We start from the raw sequence: 9,885 nt of genomic DNA, 5'->3' as shown, positions 1-9,885 counted from the left end.
TGTACACACGATTTCATTTCAGTAACTTTTCATGAAGACTAAAATATGCATGATCGTTGCCAGTTTTGCATTTTTGGCATCCCAAAATGACATTTTTGCTTTTGGCAGGCTGGGTTAAGGTAGGTTTATGGGGATTGACAGCAGTAGGGGAAAGGATTTTTTAAAATACCAAACATTACATAAAAAGTCACCAACTAACTTTCACAACTATCTTGGTAAATGCCATTCCAATAAGCTTATAGAATAATTATAACAGTTCCCTTAGGTAAGTAAGAAACATCTGTTGGTAACACATAGCAGGTGTTAACAATTACACACACTGAACTTTTTAAAAATGTTTTTAATTAAAAGAATTCTGTTTTCTGAAAAGGAAAATATGTTAAATTCAAAGATATTCCTGTTTTGGGCGTGCAGATCACGTAATGCACAAAATTACAAAGACCAAATCATCTTGGATCAATTAGGTGTTGTGTTTGGTTCAGATCATTACAATCAAAAGTGAATTGGAATTATCTGCACTTTTTACACAATTGATATTCTGGACTTAAAAGCCGAATACTCGAAATTGGTATCACAGGGGTGATTACAGAATATTTTGGCTTTATGGGCAAAGTGGCTGGCATTAACTATTCTAAATTTAGTGGACACAGTAAAAATTAAAATGGGAACGAGAGACATTCAAATAATACATTACCAAAATCTTTTTCATCCTGCCTCTGGAGAAGACTTTAAATCACCTAAAGTAAAACAGTTCATTTGAAACATATGACATTTTCATATGACCCATCTTCAAAAAACTTTTAGTAATAATAGATAATATTTACCTAACAATTGCCATGTATCAGGTAGTTTCGCACACCCATGTAATTTCTACAACACACCTGTGACAGCGGTACTATTAAAATGAAAGCACAGATAGATTACTTCACTTGCTCATGGTCATACGGCCAGAAAGTAGTGGGCCTGAGACTTAAACACCAGTTTTCTGGGTCTAGCTTTTTTCACTCTACCATATCACCTTTTATATGGTTGTCATTATTATTGTCGCTATTATTTTTTCTAGCTCCTGGGAATAGCCAAGCATTAGAAGGACTTACGTATGCTTGAGCAAAAATGCCAAACACATCAGAGTTAATATCATCTTTAAAGATGAAAATTGGGAATGAGAGTGATTATATTTTCCTAGATGCAATCTGTTTGGGAGCTCTTTCTTTTAACCATACCATGAAGGCATTTATTTGAACCTGTACATCCGGAGTACCAAGAATAGAAGATTCTTCCTATAGCAGTAATGAAAACAAGAGGTGGTCAGCATCGACTTGAGGATACATTGAAGTAAAAAGCTGCAAGTTTCAGCATCGGAATAAATATGCCATAGTAATGTGAGGCTACAGTCTTAGAATTGAGATAATGTGAAGAGTATATTATTTGTCTTTAGCATTTTAAAACTTACTTCCAGAATGAGTGTGTTATTTGTCTTTGATATTTTAAAATTTTGAGGGGATGAGATGAACAAAAATTAAAGGCCCTAGAAAAGCTATGTAATTCAAAACTGCAGGCACCCACCCTGTGTGTAGCTTCATACCAGTCCTCTTTAAATTTTATTTGCCTGAGAAACTTTGGTGCATGAAATATGTTTGCTGCTACTTACTCTTTGTTTAATGCCCAATTTATTAAACATACAACTCTAATAAATACAATCCATCTCAACATTTGAACACCATTTAAGCAGCTAATAAGGCAAAACTTGTAAATTTAATGAATCTGATTCAACCACTTAAACACTGATTAGAATCTTAGTCAAATTCCTGTAAACATTTCAATAAAATCCCATGTAAAAGTTTCAAGTACTTTAAAAACAGACAAAAATTCTCACAATGAGCCAAACTTTTAAAAAATATACTTAAAGCTGCAACCAAAAATATTAATTTAATTTAAAATTTCTGTACTTTGTTTTATATCTTTCTAAGGTGACATTAATAGTAATTCCTTTGAAATTTTAGAAAATATTGTGTTTAATAAACTTACAGGGTCTGTGTTATTGACTATATGAACCTTGTTTGGGGCATAAGAACTAGCTACACTGTCTAAAATGATGCTAGCTTCAGCCAGTTCACATCTAGTTAACCAATAACTTAATAGTCATCCTCCCTATCACATCAATGGAACTTTTTTAATTCCAAGTGTTTCATATAGGTTATAATTTTTTATAACTCAATGCTTTTTCCCAAATTGATTGAAATTATGTATGAGATTCTAGTATCTCATTATAAGCTCTAGAAACATTTTAATATATTTGTCCCCTCAGAAATAAGGACTTGAACCTATGTAGTCAAATTTCCTATTAGCATATTTGGCTAATTCTTTTTCTCATAGAAATTATTGGACCCTCTTCTGAACTGATTATCATGCAGTCCCAATCGTATTGATTAGCACTTTGTGTTCTTGGCATGGTTTGACTTAATTCTCTACATTTACATTTAATCTTATCTACTTAGGAAATAGGAATACAAATTGATGCTATCTAAGTAAATACACTTTCAATAGAAGAAACAAGCCACATATACCATATTTAGTTTTTTCTCTTCTGTATGATAATTCTTTTGTATATATTACATTAACTCTTCCCCTTTTGAGTACGATTGTGGACCCATAGCTTTTATAGACCCTGATGCAATATAGGCAGATTGACTAGTAGATTATGTTTCAAGTATTGTGTGTGTGTGTGTCTGTGTGTGTTTAGTTCTTAAGGTGTCAATTTTAAAAGTTTGTTTTGAAAGACAATACCTGAGGAAACCAGAAATGCAAAAATAAAAGGCATGAGAAAAATACAGAGTGTATCACAGCAAGGTGCTGTGAACTGTTCCAGAAAGGAACACTCAACCTGAAAACTGCAGCCACCAAACAAATGTGTATAAAGCAGCAGTAAAAGAAATCACCTGCACTTAGGAAGAGTATCAGTGTTGCACACTAGTTGGACACTGAGATGTCAATAAAGAAACAGAATAATTAGTCAAGGGCTGAGATCATGACTTAAGAGCTTATCCCCAGTCTTAATTAAGGCTATTTGACAAGATCATATTTTAGTTATTATTTTTAAGGTTAACTCGATTATTGTTTAACTCAAAACACAATATTCACATCTCAATTCACCTTCAGTTTTTCCCATTGAAACTGTTTGAAACTGTAAATATCTTGATTAGCAACATCAGCTTTGCCATCAGCCAGAAAATGATCTTGAAAATACGCTTCGCTTCATTAGTAGCAGTTTTCTCATCTGTAAAATGGAGGTAATACCTACTTTATAGGGTTTTATTGCAGATTAAATGAAACAATCTAAGGCAAGCATTTAACATAATGTCCGATACATCGTGTACAAGTTATTAGTACTACTGTTATTTTTATTAATTTCAAATTCTCTAAGAGTCTTTTATGTGCTAATCTGCATGGATGAGCATCAGGCATGGTTTACGTTCCATTAGGTAGATGTGGGGCAAAGAATAAGAATTACAGATGAGCACTCAACAAGCAAAAGAGTGAATTTCTTCTAAGTGAAATACTGAGATTCAAAGAGGACAATAAATTGGGGATTCAGGCCATAGTCAGAGAAATTGGATGGCAAGGCATTTTTTAATTGCCTTCTTTTGGTCTCAAAAAAAAATTGTTTTGAGTTCCATGTATGTGTCCAGCATTTATACCAGGGAAGACTCTGCTTCTGATATTTAGCAAGATGAACTTAGTAATCACTATATTCATGTAGTGAGTGATACAGACCGTTATTGGGCACCTTCTGCATGTCAGATTCACAGCCATGTCCTGTGCGTAATGTAATGACGAGTCCCTGGACCTGAGGTAGACAGGCAAACAACTGTTAACACAGAAGGTAAGTTAAAAACTGAGAAAGTAGCGATATCTACAAAGTGCTGGGGAGCACCAAGGAGGAAGTGATTTATGCTTTCTCGGCACATGAGAAAAGGCTTCACAATCGACATTTACCTTTAGTCTTGAAAACCATTAGAGGATGAAGAGAATGTGGGTGTTTGTACAGAGACCTCCCCTAATCTAAGCGTACTAGCAATTAGTTTCACAGTGACTCATCTATCTGACAGAGAGAAAGCCACCAAAGATATTGAACAGATATATAGCATAATTAATGTCAAAGTTCAAGAAGATTGACTCCAGCTGGAATATATGGGGTGGACTTGGGGACAGACAAAAGAGGATGTTGATAGTTTGATCAAGATGGCTTGGTAAAAAGCAAAGATAGAGTTAAGCATCTACATAGCATAGTAGCCATTAGAGAATGAAACAAATGGGAAAGAGCAATTGAGAAGAGGAAATTTCACCAAAAATGGTAGTTGACTGACTATGAAAGGAACAAAATGGAGAAGGGTCAAATATGACTGAGGTTTGAGATTTTTACCCTAAATTATTATAATTAAAGTATTAAACAGGCTTACAAAAGAGGGAATAAGAAATGTACACTCTTCAATGACTCCCTGGATCTGAGGACTGCTGTATTTCAAGTGAAAGTGCAGTTGTATTCCTGTTTCAAAAATCATATAGGCTTCTGAAGAAATATATGGCATAAATAAATGCTTTTGGTTGGCATGGCAGAACTTGCTATTCGTCCCCTCAATATATTTTCTTACTTTTACTAACAGCATATGGACCAGTGTTATGCCTAATCAAAGGGTTTCTATTTCGTAGCTTTTTTTTTCTTGCATCCAGGAATGGCCATACACCATTTTGATTGATGAAAATCAATCAATGGAGGATTTCTGAATCTTTCCAGACGTAGGAATGACTTTTTCTTTGAGATCGTTTCCCTTCCTCGTGCCTAAAAAGTGCAAATGGGAACTAGAAGTAGATCAACCATCTAAAGCACAAATGACCAAGAGAATGAAATCACATGCTAAAAGGGTCCACTGATGATCTGGGGACACTGCAGCAGTACAGACTGAAACAGACTTCAGCTTGGACTGCCCAGGCTGTCTCTCGGCGTCTTGTCACTGCGGTTGACTTATTTTTGTTACTCTGGTTGGGTTTCTGTTACATATAGTCAAAAGCAACCCCTGACTGATGTACTTGGCTTGTAGAAATTTAGGAATTTTATTGACACGTCGTATTGTGATAGTCATGCTTAGCCTGATTTTAAGAAGGGAAATTTTACGGAGTCCATTATAACAGCCTCCAGTGTAACTTCATCACTTCTCCTTCCAATTTGGCTCCTTCCTATCACATGTGAAACCATAATCCTCCAGAAAAAAGAGACCTGAGGATGTTTTCTAGTGTATGTGTCTTGTCTTCTCTCTGATCTTGCACAATCCCAAAACTCTACCCTCACTTTTCAACATAAAGTTAGTATTTCCATTAGAATGTCACAATTTATCTAATTTTATGTATGGTTAGTGGGGAAGGCTTAGTTCTTATTAGACTGTCATAAAACAATAGAGGAAGAAGGATGCAGAGAAATAGCAAAAGTATGTTCAAGTAATTAGTTAGAACTACAGGCAGATCAAAAAGAAAGCCATTGTGCAAATGTCAGGCCATTCAAGGTTATTTCACCTTGAGGAGATAATGTCAGATCCTTGCCTTGGATATAAAAGAAGTTTTGAAAGTCTTTCTGCCTGTTTCCAAATCCTATCCGAAGATCATTTCTGATCTGTGAGGTTTTTATTCTGTTTGCAGGAAAAAAAAAAAAAAAAGATAATATTTACATATATTTTACTCAACAATATTTACTAAAAAGAAGTTATTTGGTATTTACTTTTTCTGCTTGTCTTGGTATACAAATAGACTTTCTAATGAAAGTATTGTGATTTGGATAATAGGTCTAGTTCTTAAAATACAGCTAGTGCTCGACTTACGACCACGGTCGGGACCGCGGACCAGTCGTAACACGATTTGGTCGTAAGTTGAGTAGGCTATATGTACAGTTGAAATGGTGCACGCGGAGATGGTAGTGCTGCTGGAAGCTGGTGCGCACTGTCGTATGCCCAGCTGGGCAACGTTTGCGCTGCCAGACGCGGAGAAGTCGTGGCTAGTGATTGTGATCGTAAAGTCGAATGGTCGTAAGTTGCATAGGTGGTAAGTCGATCAATACATGTATTACATGAAGAAATAGTCTCCCACTTCATTCTTTTCCCTATTAAATATGTGTGTATCAAAATACATGTAAGTAACAAATTTATGAAATCTATTTATTTGGTTTTATTTGGTTGTGAATCGAAAATCAGGCTTTAACCTTATGCCCTTCAAATAAAATGTTTTTATTTTTATTTTTATGTTTTTGAGAGAGACTCTTGCTCCGTGGCTAGAATGCAGTGGCTCAATCTCAGCTTGCTGCAACCTCCTCCTCCTGGGTTCAAACTATTCTCATGGGATTACAGGTGCACACCAGCATACCCAGCTAATTTTTTTATCTTTAGTAGAGATGGGGTTTCACCATTTTCCCCAGGCTGGTCTCGAACTTCTGGCCTCAAGTGATCTGCCCGCCTCAGCCTCCCAAGGTGCTGGGATTACAGGTATGAGCCACCATGCCCAGTCTCAAATACAATTTTTTTATTTTATACCAACCTTCCAACCCAATCTTAAATGTCGCTCTGTCCGGATGCCAAGTTCTATAGCTTCCTCTGTGTCCTCCATGTATAGAAAAGATAATTTAACAATTCTCAAACTTCCAAAGCTTCATCTCAAGAGTATTTCCTCCCATACTCTTTTCTTCCTACTTATGCTTTTAAGAACACATATTTAGTACCTTTTATATACCAATCACCAGCTGGTCGTAGTGTGCACCTATAATCACAGCTACCCTGGAAGTGGAGGCTGAGGTGGAAGGATCACTTGAGCCCCAGAGGTCAAGGCTTCAGTGAACCATGATCACAGCTCTGCACCCCAGCCTGGGTAACAGAACAAGAACCTGGCTCTAAAAAATAAAATAAATCATACCAATCCTGTGCAGATCCAGGAGCATGGAGAGAAAAGGGTAGAGAGAAAAGAGGAAAGAAATACCAAGGCTCCAAGTTCAGGTAGCTGACAGCCTGTGGGTAAAGCAAGGACAAAGCAGCTCCATTACAAAGTGATGCTGTTGAAATTGGAATGGATACTCTGGGCAAGGGGAGGAAAGAGTGCTCAATTTGAGTAACAGCTCTATATTCTGAGAAAAGCAGCTGAGTCTTGAGCAGTAAACAATGGTACTTCCAGTGGGTTAGAGAAAGGAAGGGAAGTTATTCCAAACACAAAGACTTCCAAGTATGCGAGGTTTCAGTATCGTTAAAGGAACTTAAACTAGTATGCAGAGGAATTGCGGATTAAAATACAGAGATGAAGGGCCTTGTTTATTTTGTACAATAAGGGTCTCCAAATCTATGGAACTTTCAAAATGCAGGCATGTGTGTATTTTGATTCAGTAGATATGTTGTCATGACCTGAGCTCCATATAGTTGAAAAGCAATCAGATGTGGACACTGACAACCGAAGATGACGAGCCTGTGAAAAGTTACAACACAGGGGAAGGCATCATCAGGTTTACATTTCAGGAAGTTTAATCTGGTGGCCTTATGAAAGCAGGGGTAGGGTCAGCAGACACTATACGGTGGGGAGCAGCTGACACAGTTGACAAATATGAGTACTTAAACGAATAGAGTGGTAGAATTAGAGATAAGGTACACTTCTACAACACTTAGGAGTCAGTCAGTGCAGGAGGGGGTGGTAGTTTATTGAGGAAGAAGGTGAGTTTTAGACTTACTGCATTCAAATTGTCTTAAAATAGAACATGGAATTATAAGTCTTTATAATTTAAAATAAAATTATGATTAGGATACCATGGAAATTAAGTATTTGTGTACCTGGATGGTAAAGGTAATACCCCCTTACTCTTTAAATTATATTTCTCAGACAACCTCTTAATATCATAGGGTACATCTTACCTTCTCAAGCATAAAAATTTATTTAAACCATTAAATTTAATCTGAAGTTGCTGGGAAACAAAGGTTAAGAAATTAAGAAATTCAGAGTGATAGATTACATGTTACCCTAACCACCATATTAATTTCAGTGAAATTGTCTGATATAGTTCAGCTCTGTGTCCCCACCCAAAGCTCTTGTACTTGACTTGACTTGTACGCCCATAATTCCCACATGTTATAGGAGAGACTCGGTGAAAGATAATTTGAATCATGGGGTTGGTTTCCCCCATACTGTTCTTGCGGTAGTGAATAAATCTTATGAGATCTGATGGTTTTATCAGGGGTTTCTGCTCTTTTATCATCCTTGTTTTCTCTTGCCACTGCCATGTAAGAAGTGCCTTTCGCCTCTCGCCGTGATTCTGAAGCCTCCCTAGCCATATGGAAATTTAAGTTCAATTATACTCATTTTTCTTTTCAGCCTCGGGTACGCATTTATCAGCAGTGTGAAAATGGACTAATATAGTGAATTGGTACCAGGAGAGCGGGTAGTTGCTGACAAGATACCTGAGAATGTGCAAACAACTTTTGAACTGGGTAACAGGTGGAGGTTGGAACAGTTTGGAGGGCTCAGAAGACAGGAAAATGTGGGAAAGTTTAGAACCTCCTAGAGACTTGTTGAATGGCTTTGACAAAAATGGTGACAGTGATATGAACAACAAGGTCCAGGCTGAGGTGGTTTCAGATGGAGACGAGGAACTTGAGAACTGGAACAAAGGTGATACTTGCCGTGCTTTAGTAAAAAGAATGGCGGCATTTTGCCCCTACTCTAGAGATTTGTGGAACTTTTAACTTGAGAGAGATGATTTAGGGTATCTGGCAGAAGAAATTTCTAAGCCACCAAGAGGTGGCTTGGGTGCTGTTAAAAGCATTCAATTTTTAAAGGGAAAAAGAGCATGAAAGTTTGGAAAATTTGCAGCCTGACAATGCGGTCGAAAAGAACAACCCATTTTTTGAGGAGAAATTCAAGCTGGGTGCAGAAATTTGCGTAAAAAGGAACTGAATGTTAACCCCCATGACAATGGTGAAAATGTTTCCAAGGCATGTCATAGGTCTTCATGGCAGCCCCTCCCATCACAGACCTGGAAGCTTAGGAGGAAAAACGTTTCCTGGGTTGGGCCCAGGATCCCTATGCTGTGTGCAGCCTAAGGTCTTGGTGCTCTGCATCCAATCCACTCCAGCTATTGTTAAAAGGGACCAAGGTACAGCTCATGGTTTCAGAGAGTGCAAGCCCCAAATCTTGGCACCTTCCACATGGTGTTCTGTCTGCAGGTACACAGAAGTCAAGAATTGAGGTTTGGGAGCCTCCACCTAGATTTCAGAATATGTATGGGAATGCTTGAATGCCCAGGCAAAAGTGTGCTGCAGAGGCAGGGCCCTCATGGAGAATCTCTGCTAGGGCAGTGCAGAAGGAAATGTGGGGTTGGAGCCCTCCCACAGGATCCATTCGGGGGCACCTCCTAGTGGAGCTGTGAGAAGAGGGCCACCATCCTCCAGACGCCAGAATGGTAGATCCATCTAGAGCTTCCACCACGCACCCGGAAAAGCCACAGATACTCAATGACAGCCCATGAAAGCAGCCAGGAGAGGGGCTGTACCTGCAAAGCCATAAGAGTGGAGTTCTGCAAGACTATGGGAACCTACCCTTTCCATCAGCATGACCTAGATGTGAGACATGGAGTCAAAGGAAATCATTTTGGAACTTTAAAATTTGACTGTCCTACTGAATTTCAGACTCGCATGGGCCCTATAACCCCTTTGTTTTGCCCAATTTCTCCCATTTGGAATGGCTATATTTATCCAACACCTGTACCCCCATTGAATCTAGGAAGTAAGTAGTTTGCCTGATTTTACAGGCCCATAGAATGAAGTTCCTTGCCTTATCTCAGATGAGATTTTGGACTGCGGATTTTTGGGT

The sequence above is a fragment of the Cebus imitator genome, unplaced genomic scaffold (genome assembly GCF_001604975.1).
Source record: "Cebus imitator isolate Cc_AM_T3 unplaced genomic scaffold, Cebus_imitator-1.0 Scaffold2, whole genome shotgun sequence".
Taxonomy (NCBI): domain Eukaryota; kingdom Metazoa; phylum Chordata; class Mammalia; order Primates; family Cebidae; genus Cebus; species Cebus imitator.
The sequence above is the reverse complement of the archived record's forward strand: the minus strand, read 5'-3'. Positions refer to the sequence as shown.